Below are 16,030 nucleotides of genomic sequence, written 5' to 3'. Positions count from 1 at the left end.
ATTGTTTGCAGCGACGATAGGTCGAACAATACTCGACTCAGCCTTAGTGAGATTGGGCTTAGCATAATCGTACATAGTATGAGGAGCATGATTCTGATTTACAGGAACTGCGACAATCACAGGAGGTAGTGGATTATTTCGAGTTTCATCCATCTCCTCGCTAGTATTAGTATCGTCCTCGTGCTCTTCCTCTATATACTATAAGCTCCGCCTTATCTCCCTACGATTCCTATGAGCTGTACTTTCAATTTCACTATCGAATAGTAATGGTCCTGATGGATTTCTTCTAGTCATAAACTATAGAAACCTGTCAGAACCAAATAAAAGAAAAATTAGTAAATTAAAAAATAAAAATAAAAATAAATTGCAATAAAAATAAAAATGGCTAAAGTAATAAAAATCAAGCGTTCCTAATATCTTAGTCCCTGGCAACGGTGCCCAAAACTTGATGATCGTTTTATAAATCACTAAACTAAACTACGGTCACGACTAAGGCAAGTGCACCTATCGAATGGTAGTATAGCTATGGTGAGTCCAGAATATCGTATCCACAAGGACTAAAAGTACTAGTATTAACTATCTTTATATTATTTAGCCTAAAATATAAGGGATTTGTTTTAATCTAAAATTAACTAACTAATTAACTACTAAACGCGACAGAGAGCAAATTGGGAAAAATACTCGAAGAAAACTTATGAAAAGACAATACCCATGAAAGGATCCACCTCGACTTCACTTATTATTCTAACTCTCAATCAAACGATTTATTCATTTGTCTTGATCCGTAGAAATCCCTAAATTATGTTAATATCTCTTTCAAGACTAAGAACAACTGACTCTAGGTTGATTAATTGAATTCTCTTTCTAATTAAAACCTCTATCGTCTCATTAACTCAATTTATGGATTCCCCTATTAGATTTGACTCTAATCCGACAGATTTATGTCGTCCTATTTCTAGGATTGCATGTAACTCCATTTAATTATGCTAGATCTACTCGTAAACAGGGACTTTTGGTCCACTGATTAAGCAAATCAAACTTGGAATTATATCCTGAAAATATTAAAACAAGATTAAGAACACATAATTAAGAACAAGAATAAGTATTTATCGTGTAATTCAGGTAATTAAATAATAAAATCCATCGTAGGTTTCATCCTCCCTATGTATTTAGGGAGTTTAGTTCATAATATAAAAGGAAAACATCTCAAATTTAGAAAAACGACAAGACATAAAAAACCCAAATAAACTTCGAGAGAAATTTGAATTGAGATCTTCAATCTTGAAGTGGATCCACTTCTGAGATTATTCCAATGGCTTCCTTCGAGTAATTTCTACTTTCTGCTCTGTGTCCTCCCTTTAGATCCTCTCATCGTGTGTCTAAATAGACTTTAGAATGCTCAAAATAGCCAGAAATTAGCCTTTTCTGAGTAGAATTAAAATAGGTCTCGACAGGGACACGGCCGTGTGGTACGCTCGTGTGCAATTTTGATATGGTTTTTAGTTGACACGGCCATGACACACGGGCATGTGGTCTACCCGTGTGAGAGTGGATTACCCGTGTGGAAGCGTCTGGGCCGTGTGTAGCACTGAAATAAACCTATTTTGTCCGTTTTTAGAATTTTTCTTGCACTTTTTGCTTTCCTATGCTCATCTGGATATAAAACATGAAATTAAAGGATTAGGAGCATCAAATTCACTAAATCTTATGATAAATCATCCAAAAAATGCTAAGCATGGGTTTAAAATATGTTACTTTTAAGGTTTATCAGACGAGAACTAGTGTAAGACATGTCTGGGACATGCATTGGCCTCGCGATATACAAGCTAGTGTAAAACCTATCTGGGACATGGTGTTAGCTTGTTGTGTGTCAATGTAAGACCTGTCTAAGACATGGCATCGGCCTCGCTATATGAAAGCCAGTGTAAGACCATGTCTGGGACATGGCGTCGGAATCTTAACCCATGTTAGGGCTATTGAGTATCCGGTAGAATTCCAAATGGTTCAACAAAAGATTTATGATTTTATATTGAGATGAGAAAATTTATGATCATGTGATGAGTGGTACAGGTACCTATATGAAATGTAAGGGATGACAATGAGTAAGTTGTACCTTCGTCTATTTTCGGTATTCATGAATAAGCTATGAAAGGTTATGAACATATTGTTTATAATGATTAGTTGATGTTTATTTTCATGCAATTTACTATTCTTTATGCTTACCCTATTTCCTTTCCATTTTCTTATAGTATCGCCCAAGTAGCTCAAGGATCCTTGCCTACGTCAGAGAAGCTAGTCACACTATCATCTGAAGCACTTGGTATAGTTAGATCTTTTATTGTTGATTATGGCATGTATAGGACCCTTTGGATTTGTTTTAGTGTCACATTATTTTAGGTCAAATGTGTTGGCTTGCTTTAATATTTGACTCATTTTGTACAAGGCCATGAAAAATGGCTAATATTGAAAGTTATAATATGAATGCAAAGTAGTCTTTCATGAATGAGAAGTTGTTGGTATGGTTGAATACATGAATTGTATATAGACTTTAGCTATGGTTGTTATTATGTTGTGTTTTAGGGTGGCAAAGAGCTTGGTAGATAGTCCTATATAGTCAACACAGGTAGACACACAGGCGTGTGCCTAGGCCGTGTGTCACACTCGGCTAGCCCCATGGGCGTGTTGTCCGGCCGTGTGTCCCCTCCACGTAAAAATTTCAAGTCAATATGCATAGTGGTAAACACATGAGCAGAGACACGGCCGTGTGTCTCAGCCGTGTAAAGGACATGGCCTCTGGACAGGGGCGTGTGCCTCGGCCGTGTTCCTTGAATTGGATGCTGACATCAGAAACAGAATGCCAAGAGTTTTAGACATGGGCTAAGACACGGGCGTGTCATGGCCGTGTGAGGGACATGGGCCATAGACACAAGCGTGTGACAGGACATGTGAAAACCCCTATAGGTTCGAATTTAGAATTTAATTTACATGGGCATGGGACATGGGCGTGTCCTTAGATGCTTAGGTCGTATGTGTCACATGGGCCATTAGCACGACCATGTTATAATGACCAGACGGATGTGTTGCCCTTTCACACAGGCGTGTGCCCTGTTTCAAGAGTTATTTTTATTTAGTCGGTTTAAGGACCCAAGTTGGTTCCAAGTGGTTTCCAAGGGATTTGGGTTCTCGTAAGCCCATGTTAAAGAAGTTTAGACATAATTCGAAAAAGTTTTAAATTTTGAGCAAGTCTTGGTGACTTGGAATGTTTGTATGCATGTGTTTAAGTGTGGTAACACCTAGTACTCCGCCTCGACGTAGGGCTTGGGTGTGGGGTGTTACACGCTGAGTAGACACTCAGTGGTATTTCTATAAACCAACACTCAGTGGTATTTCTATAAACCAGCACTTAAATAATTAAAAAATACATATATAACACTACTCAAATTCAATAACTATTTAAATATTCAACTTTATATCCAGTGCTCTATTTTAATTCAAACTCAGTATCAATCATTATTTTTCAAAAACAATTATTTGATTATTGTTATTCAATAATAATCGGTTATTCAGTCCAGTAATACAGTCATTCAATTATTCACTGCATAATTTATGCCTATTAACAAAACTTGAACTTAGACGGATACACGGATCCAACCAACACACCAGTATGGCACTCAGTGCCTCATCGGGACTTATTTCGGTACTTCGAACTTTTTTTTGTGTGAACTCAATATAAACCCTTTATAAATATCTACCCTTCCCTGCAAATTCAAATTAAGACCAATCCAAACAAATCAATTCATGAATTTATACATCTCTAATTATAACAAACTAATAATAATATAAAGTTCTAACATTTTTATGTTTATAACAATCTAACATAAAATGTCTAATTGATTCATTTAAATTATCATTTAACAAAATTGCCCAAAACTATGATATAGACTATGTTTAAGACATATTTAACTTTATGAAACCACAATTACCATCATTCATCATTAATATTTATGTATCAAAATAACAACAAATTACAACCAAGGTACATGCCATTTTCAAAAGAGAAAAGTACATCACCACGTATTTGAGTTCGGGATTAGCTTGGATGCTGGGTCGTTAGTCACTTTTGTACCTATCCTGCGCAAGTAAACAAACTGTAAGTTGAGCATGCACTCAGTGGTATTTCTATAAACCAACACTTAAATAATTCTAAAATACATATATAACATTACTCAAATTCAATAACTATTTAAATATTCAACTTTCAATCCAGTGCTCTATTTTAATTCAAACTCAGTATCAATCATTATTTTTCAACAACTTATTTGATTATTGTTATTCAATAACAATCGGTTATTCAGTCTCAAACGATCAATAACAAAGTAATACAGTCATTCAATTATTCAGTGCAATAGTTTACCCCTATTAACATAACTCGAACTTAGACGGATACACGGATCGAACCAACAGACCAGTACGACACTCAGTGCCTCATCGGCTTTGCCGAAGTAAACAGTAGTAGTACTGTACTTAGTACCTCATCGGATTAAATCAAAGTAATAGTAACAGTACGACGCACAAGGTACCTCATCGACTCGAAGTCAAAGTAACAGTACAACAGTTATAGTGCCTCATCGACTCAAGGTCGAAGTATACTTGAACACTTTCAATCTTATGGCATGCTAACTATATCCGACTCAGCCCGATACAGTTAATAGGGTATTCAATTCATTTCTCAATTCATAGTAATTAATCATTTCAATATCCATTTCATATACATATTCACATATATTCAATTCAATATCAAAACACTAATACTTACCTTAATATCTTTCCATACACATATAATATCTAAAACATCAAATTTAAAAGAAAAGGGCTTAATTTAACTTACCAATTAAACTTCAAGCTTCAAATCCCTAGTTTTTCCATTTATTTTTCTTTCCTATTCTTTCTTCCCCTGTTCGAATGGCTTCTGCTGTTCTTTTTGTTTCTTTTACTTTTTTTTTCTTTTATTTCTTTAGTTTCTTTTATTTACTTTATTTTATTTACTGTATTGTTTTAATTACTTAATAATTAAATTTTAAGTAAATCAATTATTTAATTACATTTGTACATATTTATATTATTACACTTATATAAATTTTGTACCATAAATTTGTCAATTATCTTATTTATTTAATAAAAATCTATTTAACAACAAATAATATTATTACAAATGTACATATATATTTTATTCATAAACATACAATATCATATATACCATACACTTGTAAAAATCTTATAATTCAATTAATTATCTAATAATTATCTTTTACTTAAAAAAATAAATAATAAATATCTTATACTTGAATAATACATGTATTACAATTGTATGTAGTTTAATTAATTAATACACTTGTATCAAATCATTACTATACATTTGTCTTTATTTAACTTATTTCATAATATAATAATAATTATTAGAATTTATAATTTAATATTAAACCTTAATAATTTTTAATTAAATATCATGTAATATCTTCAATTCAATCAACTTATGTCTCCTCATATTTATGAATTGGCTTAATTGTCATTTTGGCCCTTTATACTTTCTTTTAATCTATAATTCAATTTTTATACCTTATTCTATTTAGTCATTTTTCCTAATTTCTCCTAATTAAACTAAATTCATCTAGTTAAAACTTAATTAGACACATAACTAGACTTATAATTAATCCTAATAATTATTTACGGACTCAGTTTACTAAGACGGAGGCCCGATAATGTACTTTTTCGATGCCCATGAATTTTGGGTCATTACATTTCTCCCCCCTTAATAAATTTCGTCCTCGAAATTTACCTGAAAAGAGGTGGGGATACTGTGATCTTATAGTCTCTTCTGATTCCCAAGTTGCTTCTTCAATATTATGACTTTTCCAAAATACTTTCACTAAAGGAACTCGTTTATTACACAATTCCTTTACCTCTCAAGCCAATATCTTAACCAGTTCTTCTTCATATGACAGATCAGGTCGAATTTCAAGATCCTCTATAGAAATAATATGAGAAGGATCTAGTTGATATCTTCTGAGATAGAAAGATGAAAAACATCATGAATCTTTTGCAATTCAGGAGGCAAAGCCAAATGATAAGCAACTGGTCCAACTCTCTCAATAATCTCATATGGCCCAATAAAACGAGGACTTAGTTTTCCTTTTCGACCGAACCTCATAATTTTCTTCCAAGGTGAAACTTTTAGAAATACCTTATCACCAACTGCGTACTCAATGTCTCTACATTTCAGATCTGCATATGATTTCTACCTGTCAAAAGTTGCTTTCAATCTTTCTCGAGTCTTCTTAACAGTGTCTTCTGTTTCTTGAATTAATCCTAGCCCAATCATTTTCTTCACATTCAATTCTTTCCAACACACTGGTGACCGACATATCCGACCATATAAAGCTTCATATGGTGCCATTTGAATACTTGATTGAAAACTATTATTGTATACAAATTTAGCTAACGGTAGATAATGTTCCCAACTTGATTCAAAATCAATAATACAAGCTCAAAGCATGTCTTCTAGAATCTGAATAACTCGTTCTGATTGTCCATCAGTCTGTGGATGGAAAGTTGTACTAAAATTGAGTCAAGTGCAAAGAGATTCATACAGTTGCCTCCAAAAGTTGGATGTATGTAACACCCCGAACCCGAGACCGTCGCCGGAGTCGAACACGAGGTGTTAACAGACTTCAAACCACTTATTGAGAATTTCCCAGACAAGCTGCCAATCTGTGTACTTGTCGCTTCAAAAATCATAACATGAGTTTTACAACTCGAAAATAAGTTTCGTAATTTTTTCCTGAAACTAGACTCACATTTCCATCTACAGATTTTTTTCTAGAATTTTTGGTCAAGCCAATTAGTACAGTTTATTAGTTAAAGTCTCCCATGTTACGGGGGTCGACTACACTGACCTTCGTGCGTTACAACTCGAATAACTCCCAGTGCAGGGATTCAATACTTATGAAGTTTGTTTCTATAGAAACTAGACTCAAATAGGAATTTATACATATATGGTATGACTCCTAATTATCTCTGGTTAATTTATAATGAATTTTCAAAGTCGGAACAGGGAATCCAGAAACCGTTCTGGCCCTTTTTCACAAAAACCCAAATATCTTTTAACATACAACTCATATGACCGTTTTGTTTCTTCCATATGAAAATGGATTCATCAAGGTTCATTTACATAATTTATTCACTATTTAATTCCATTCTTACTATTTTTAGTGATTTTTCACATCCACGTCACTGTTGCTGCCAGCATCTATTTCTAGGGTAGACTTTCTCTAACACATAGTTTCTATGATTCAACCACCCCTTTTCATATATAGTCCAAAATATAATCATGATGACCCATTCTAATGGCTGGTCATTGCCAAACATTTCGTGCTTCTTAATGAGCATATACATACCAAATGATTATAATATTATGCTCAAAACATTTATACGCCATTTTCGCATGGCTATTCAAAATTTTACATACCAAGTTCAAACAAAACATAATAGCCTATACATGCCGTAATGTACTCCAAGACCAACTACGAAGAAAATACCAAAAGTTGTTAGCCGGTGTGATGACTTCGATGACGGTCCCGAATACGCAAAAAGTCGAGTCCAAGAAACCTAAAATAGGTGACAAGCAAACACCGAATGAGTATATAACTCAATAAGTCATAAGCAATGCACTAACAACCATTAATAACATTATCGCAAGAGGAAACAAAATGGAACGAGGCTAATTACTCCATTCAAACCGAACTATACCATAGTTCCTTAGACCTTTCGATTCAATCATACATCTACATGACCTTTCACTCATTCCGCGATAATTCTTATGTATGTGGCTTCAATTTACATTGTCAAATAGGTTCAAACTTACCAAGCTCAACTCCAAATATAAACATAGTGCCTATTAGCCATGAACTCAAGGTACTTACCCGACCCGCTGTCCGTGGTCAACTCAATAATGTCGCACACTCAGTGTCAATAGTGATTCAAAAGCGTATAGTGAGTCCGCACACTCAGTGCTATATAATCAACTCGCACACTTAGTGCTATATGATCAAACTCTCACACTTAGTGCTGTACAAATTTTAAACCCGCACACTTAGTGCCATTCTCATGATCACAAATGTTTATACCCGCACACTTAGTGCCGAAATCAACAACTCAATACTTCTCACCTCTTTTCTTTTCATTCAATACTTTCATCACCACATGCATACATGTATATAAATTTACCATTCCTTTCAGCATAATTACATAGACATTATGTCTATTTAAATCAATACAAAATATATGCTTAGTGACCTACCTTGTGTTGGGTAAAATAGTCCAAGTCGGCTACTCGATGACCTTCGTCTTTCCCTTGCTTGATTCTCCTTCTTTAACTCCTTGAGCTTAATCAATAAATCAACTAGTTTAACCATCTTGCTAAACATTCATAATTCAATTACACATGCATATGTATGTTTATATATTCGCAACCATCCTCACTTATTACCCATTTAGTCAATTATCTAAGCCAAGATAAGGCTTCAATACGGTTGCCTCTAACCGAATACATGCACACCAATCTACTTCATTTGGCCGAATATGCATGTCTATGTTGAGGCCAATTTTACACTTAATACCACACAAAAAAACAGCATACATTTTACTAACTAACGATTACATATTGTAGCTCAATACACATCTCTCATTTACTACATAACCAAACATCATCACAAGCAAATATACACCTTGAAATAGTATATATGTCATACCAATTCATCATGTGCAAACACATATTCATGTAGGTGCAAGGGTCGAATCTCAAGTTGTTTATATCCAAATATAAACACATATCCAAAGCTCAAATCTTACCTACCATGCAACATGCATGAATCATACTTATGGATATACCATGACCGAATACATCACAACACCATAATTTTGGTCATGATTAAGCAAAGAACTTAATGTCTTACTCAAAAATACTAAAAAGAAAGTCCAAGAGCCATCAATCCCCATCACATATACCATTAACAAGCTTCATATTTAACATGCAATGGCATTAACACAAAATCCACCTTGGCCAAATACCATCCCCATGATATAACAAAGATTTGAACCATGGGCTAATAAGAACATCAAGCTAGTAACTAAAAACATGCATGAATCTCATGGCACAACCTCAAACATACCTTAATCTTGATGCAAGTATAGCCAAACTCCTTCCTAATCCTCTTCCAAACCAAACATGAAGCAAAAATTCTCTTCTTCCTTAGGATTTTCGGTCAAGAGAGAATGAAAGGATGATCAATTTTTTTCTTTTCTTTTCTTCAATACACGGCAATAGGGGGTTCACTCACACACATTTTTTTTCATTCTTTATTACCCATGCTTATTTGTTTATTTCTTTTCTCCCTAATGCACCAACAAAACATGTCTATGACATGTTTTGCCCATCCTCATTGTCATGGCCGCCACCTCTTATAAAAGAGGGATATTTGACATGCAAGGCCATTGTTTTGCATGCATGCTTTAATTAGTCATTACACATTCCCCCATCATACTTCCAAAGTTTTCTACTAGGTCCTTTCTAGTGAAATTCACATTTATAACTCTAAATCAAAACATCAAAAATGTCACACATGAGTTAACACATATTATAGGCAATAAAATAAATATTAAATTATTTTTATGCCTCGGTTTTGTGGTCCCGAAACCACATTCCGACTAGGGTCGTTTTAAGGCTGTCACAATGTAAATCGTGAATCTCCGTTAGAGATTATCGATATCAGAATACCATGTAATCGTACTATCTCCCGAATATAAATTTTAGCAAATTTTTGAAGTGTGCAATCCATTCTAACTACTATAAAATGTTCTGACATTGTAAGCCAATCAACAATCACCCATATAGCATTTTTCTTACTTGCCGACAATGGCAACCTTGTTACAAAGTCCATTGTGATGCAGTCCAATTTCCATTCAAGAATGTTAATAGGCTGAAGTAAACCAGTTGGAACCTAATGCTCTACTTTCACTCGCTGACATGTCAAACATTTAGCCACAAATTCCACTATATCCCTCTTCATACCTTGCCACCAATATAATTCTCATAAATCATAGTACACTTTTATTCCTCCGGGATGTAATGCAAAAGGACTATCATGTGCTTCTCGAAGTATCAACTCTTTCAATTCTGAAACATTTGGAACAGAGATCTGATTATGAAATCTTAGACAATTATGCTCATCATTACTAAAATTCCCTGCTATGCCACTTTGAACTATTGTTTTTCTCTTCGTTAACTTATCATCTTCTAATTGGGCTGACTTGATTCGTTCAAACATCACTGGTTTAATTCTTAATTCAGCCAATAAACCTCCATCATCACTACTACTGAGTTGTACAAAAATCGCTCGCAATTTAATTATTGTCTTTCTACTCAATGCATCGGCTACCATATTAGCTTTACCTGGATGATAGTCAATAACACAATCATAATTTTTTAGAAGTTCTATCCACTAAAGCTACCTCAAATTCAACTCTTTCTGTGACAGAAGATACTTGAGACTTTTATGGTCTATATAAATGTAACGTTTTTCACCATATAGATAGTGTCTCTATATTTTCAAAGAAAAAACCACAGCTGCTAATTCCTAATCATGTGTCGGATAATTACGTTCATATGGTTTCAATTGTCGAGAAGCATAGGCCATCACTTTCCCACTTTGCATCAGTACACACCCGAGCCTATTTAAAGAAGTATCATTATACACGGTAAAATCTTTCCTTGATTCTGGTAAAGTCAAAACTGGTGCCTCTGTCAACATTTGCTTCAATTTCATAAAACCTTCTTGACATTGATCATTCCAAACAAACAGAACATTCTTTTGCAATAGCTTTATCATTGGTAAAGCTATTTTTGCAAATTCATTCATAAATCTTTGATAATACCCAGCTAATCCAAGAAAACTGTGTACCTCTGACACATTTTTGGGTGTTTTCCACTGGACAATTGCTTCAATCTTCTTTGTATCCACTCAAATTCCATCTGTTGACACCACGTGACCAAGAAATACCACCTTTGATAACCAAAATTCACACTTACCTAATTTTTCATACAACTGTTTCTCTCGTAACGTTTGTAAAACAATTCAAAGATGCTGCTCATGTTCAGATTTAGACTTTGAATATACCAAAATTTCATCAATAAAAACTACCATGAACTAATCCAAGTACGACTAAAAAATTCGATTCATAAGATCTATAAAAGCAGTTGGGGCATTTGTTAACCTAAATGGCATCACTAAGAACTCATAATGACCATATCTTGTACGAAATGCTGCCTTCGGTACATCACTTTCTTTCACCTTTAACTGATAGTAACCTAATCTTAAATCAATCTTTGAAAATATTGAAGCTCATTTCAATTGATCAAATAAATCATCAATATGAGGTAACAGATATTTATTCTTAACAGTCACCTTGTTTAACTATCGATAATCAATATATAACCACATCGAACCATCTTTCTTTTTAACAAATAGCACTAGAGCTCCCCACGGTGACATACTAGGTCGTATAAAACCTCGATCTAGTAAATCTAACAGTTGTACCCTCAACTCCTTCAGTTCAGTAGGTGACATACGATATGGAGGTATCGACATTTGATCTGTACCAGGGTATACTTCAATCACAAATTCAACTCCCGATTAGGAGGTAATCTAGGTAATTCTTCAGGAAATACATCAGGAAATTATCATATAGTCCTGATTTTACTACATTTGCTCACCACCGAATCCGAATTAATAACATATGCTAAGAAAGCAGCACAACCCTGATAAAAAGCTTACTAGCTTTAATTGTTGAGATAATACAAACTGATCCACTGGTCTGAATACCATTTACTTCAATCTGATCACCACTTTCATTCCAAATAGTGAACTTCTTTTTATAACAGTCCAAAATTACCCAATGTTCTGATAGCCAGTCCATACCCAGTATAATGTCAAAGTCACCAAATGGCATAACTAACAGGCCAATAGAAAAGATTCTATCCTCGATCATTAATAGGTATCTTCGACATATTTGATTCACTAACATAGTTTTCCCTAGAGGACTAGATACCTCTACTGTTACTCTAGATAGTTCAGATTTTAATTTTCCCATCTCAATTAATTTTGTATTAACATAATAATGTGATGATCCTAGATCTATTAAAGCATAAACGAGTTCTAAATGCAATAAAAATATATCTGTCACCACATCGTGTGTATCTCCTTCTTCACAAGTTCTTAAACATATGCTCAGGTTGGGGCTCTAGCTTCAGATTGTTGAGTAGCAACTTCACTTATTCTTCTAGCACCTCCTCTACTAACTGAGCCACCTCTGTCTGACCCTCGACCTTTGGAAGCAGATTCAAATCTCTATGATACCGTTGGTGCAGCTTTATTAATTTTTAGACAGTCTTTTACGAAATGATCGGTGGATCCGCAATGAAAACATCTTTCAGTTAATTTCCAACACTCTCCTCGATGTTTATTCTTACAGTATTGACATTCCAGAATTTCAGTATTCTGAGATGGCCCTCTGATGCTACTAGTGGAAACTGTCGTCTGCATACCACGATTTTTGTCACTTCTATCTGATCTAGAACCAAATCTCCAACTGCCTCGAAACTCTTTTGATCTCTTAGGTTGTGGATTAGAGCTTGTAGTTCCAGGACGCTTTCCAAGTGAACGAGAAGTTTCAAGCTTTTTATCTAATCCCAACACTTGTTCAACCATTTTGGCTCTCTCAATTAAATCTACAAATTCAGTAATTTGAAGAGACACCATTTGTAATCGTAATTCATCACACAATCCTCGTAGAAATCGTTTACATCAATCAGCTTCAGTCAATACAAATTCAGTTGCATATCTACTCAGTCTCAAAAATTCTCATTCATAACCCACTACGAACTTCTCACCTTGTTTCAGCATTAGGAACTCCTGTTTCTTATCTTCCATATATAATTCTCTCAAATATTTCTTTTGAAATTCTCTTAGAATGAATTCCCAACTTATCTGTTCCTCTGATACATGTTGAATTGTCGATTCCCACCATACATATGCTTCTCCTTGTAACAAAGAAATGGCACACAATAAACTTTCTTGTGGGGTGCATTCGAGTTGCTTCAAGATTCTCTTTGTAGTTTCTATCTAGTTTTCAGCTACAGACGGATCAACTCCCCTCGAACCCAGAAATTCGGTAGCATCATACTTTCGTAACTTTTTAATTGGGGCTCGCCGGGTAGTAGGAATAAGGGTCATAACAGGTATAGTTCCTACTACTCTTTGAAGGGCATCGGCGATCACTCTGAGTATTTCTGAATTATCTCTTTCTCTTGTATCACTCCTTTCAACATTTTGATGGTTGATTACCTACTAGGTTTACACTTGGCGTTGCAGACTCCGATTCATTCATAGCATATGATTCATCATCTTCTTTATACATTTCTTTATCAGTATCTTCAATATTTTCACCAGACATCTTTAACTATAAAGCAGAAACAATAATTCAGTATACATATATATCAACCTCCAATCCCGACTCAAGTTTAACTCAATTATGGCATGTACCTCTAAACTCATTTCTGTACTCAATTTAATCCTAGAACTGACTAAACCTGAATAGCTCTGATACCAACAAAATGTAACACTTCCTAACCCTAAACTGTCGCCAAAACAAGGTTACGGAGCATTACCGGACCTATCAGACAATTTACAATTAATTCAAAATAAATGACATCATAACTTGATTTAATTACAAAGTCCCTATAATAGACCCTCGAGGTCCAAATCACATGTTAGAATCAAATCGGGACTTACTCGGGTACTCCAAACTTTTTTTTTGTGCAAACTCAATATAACCCCTTTATAAATATCTAACCTTCCCTATAAATTCAAATCAAGACCACTCCAAACAAATCAATTCTTGAATTTATACATCTCTAATTATAACAAACTAATAATAATATAAAGTTCTAACATTTTTATGTTTATAACAATCTAACATAAAATGTCTAATTGATTCATTTAAATTATTATTTAACAAAATTGCCCAAAACTATGATATAGACTATGTTTAAGACATATGTAATTGTATGGAACAACAATTACCATCATTTATCATTAATATTTATGTATCAAAATAACAACAAATTACAACCTAGGTACATGCCATTTTCAGAAGAGAAAAGTACATCACCGCGTATTTGAGTTCAGGATTGGCTTGGATGTTGAGTCGTTAGTCACTTTTGTACCTATCCTGCACACGTAAACAAACTGTATGCTGAGTATGCACTCAATGGTATTTCTATAAACCAGCACTTAAATAATTCTAAAATACATATATAACATTACTCAAATTCAATAACTATTTAAATATTCAACTTTCAATCCAGTGCTCTATTTTAATTCAAACTCAGTATCAATCATTATTTTTCAATAACAATTATTTGATTATTGTTATTCAATAACAATCGGTTATTCAGTATCAAACGATCAATAACAAAGTAATACAGTCATTCAATTATTCTGTGCAATAGTTTACCCCTATTAACATAACTCGAACTTTGACAGATACACGGATCCAATCAACACACCAGTACAACACTCAGTGCCTTATCGGCTTTGCTGAAGTAAACAGTAGTAGTACGGTACTTAATACCTCATTGGATTAAATCGAAGTAATAGTAACAGTACGACACACAAGGTGCCTCATTGACTCGAAGTCAAAGTAACAGTACGGCACTTATAGTGCCTCATCGACTCAAGGTCGAAGTATCCTTGAACACTTCCAATCTTATGGCATGCCAACTATATCCGACTCAGCCCGATACAGTTAATAGGGTATTTAATTCATTTTTCAATTCATAGTAATTAATCATTTTAATATCCATTTCACAATAATTACATATTCACATATATTCAATTCAATATCAAAACACTAATACTTACCTTAATATCTTTCCATACACATATAATAATAAAATCAACAATTTAAATGTTAAGTTTGGTTTGTAGAAATACAAACCGTAATTCTCGAATTACTCTTCGCCAACCTTCTCCTTTCCTTTCTTTGTCGAGGTCTCTAGTATTACGTTAGCTACAAAAATTAAAAAAATTATACCATTAATTACAGCACTTATTATAACAAATAATTAAATTTCTATTCAATTTACACCTTATTGTCAATTAGGTCCTAATTAACTCATTCACTTTACTAACTTAATTCATACTCTATTTCTATTCAAATTTCATCCAAACTCAAATTTAACTACTAAATTTTCAACATATTTCACTAATTTCGAAATTTCCTCAAATTAGTCCCTACAACATAAAACTTATAGCTTACTTTATAATTTAATCCATTTATCTATTCTAACTTGAATTTCATTCATTTAAATCCCTAATTCATCTTTTTGTTCAGCATAAACTATACTTGAAAACCTATGAACTTACAAAATATCAACTTAATTCCATCAAAACCTTGTTTTAAAACTTCTAAAACATCAAATTTAAGAAAAAATGGCTTAATTTAACTTACCAATTAAACTTCAAACTTCAAATCCCTAATTTTCTCATTTATTTTTTTTTCCTATTCTTTCTTCCCCTGTTCGAATGGCTTCTGCTGTTCTTTTTGTTTCTTTTAGTTCTTTTTTTTTTCTTTTACTTTTTAGTTTCTTTTAGTTACTTTACTTTATTTACTTTATTGTTTTAATTACTTAATAATTAATATAATATAAATATAAATTATCTTATGCTTAAATTTTAAGTAAATCAATTATTTAATTACATTTGTACATATTTATATTATTACAATTGTATAAATTTTGTACCATATATTTGTCATTTATCTTATTTATTTAATAAAATCTATTTAACAACAAATAATAATATTACAAATGTACATATATTTTATTCATAAATGTACAATATCATCTATACCATAC

The sequence above is a fragment of the Gossypium arboreum genome, chromosome 10, assembly GCF_025698485.1.
Source record: "Gossypium arboreum isolate Shixiya-1 chromosome 10, ASM2569848v2, whole genome shotgun sequence".
Lineage (NCBI taxonomy): Eukaryota > Viridiplantae > Streptophyta > Magnoliopsida > Malvales > Malvaceae > Gossypium > Gossypium arboreum.
This window is presented reverse-complemented; position numbering follows the sequence as displayed.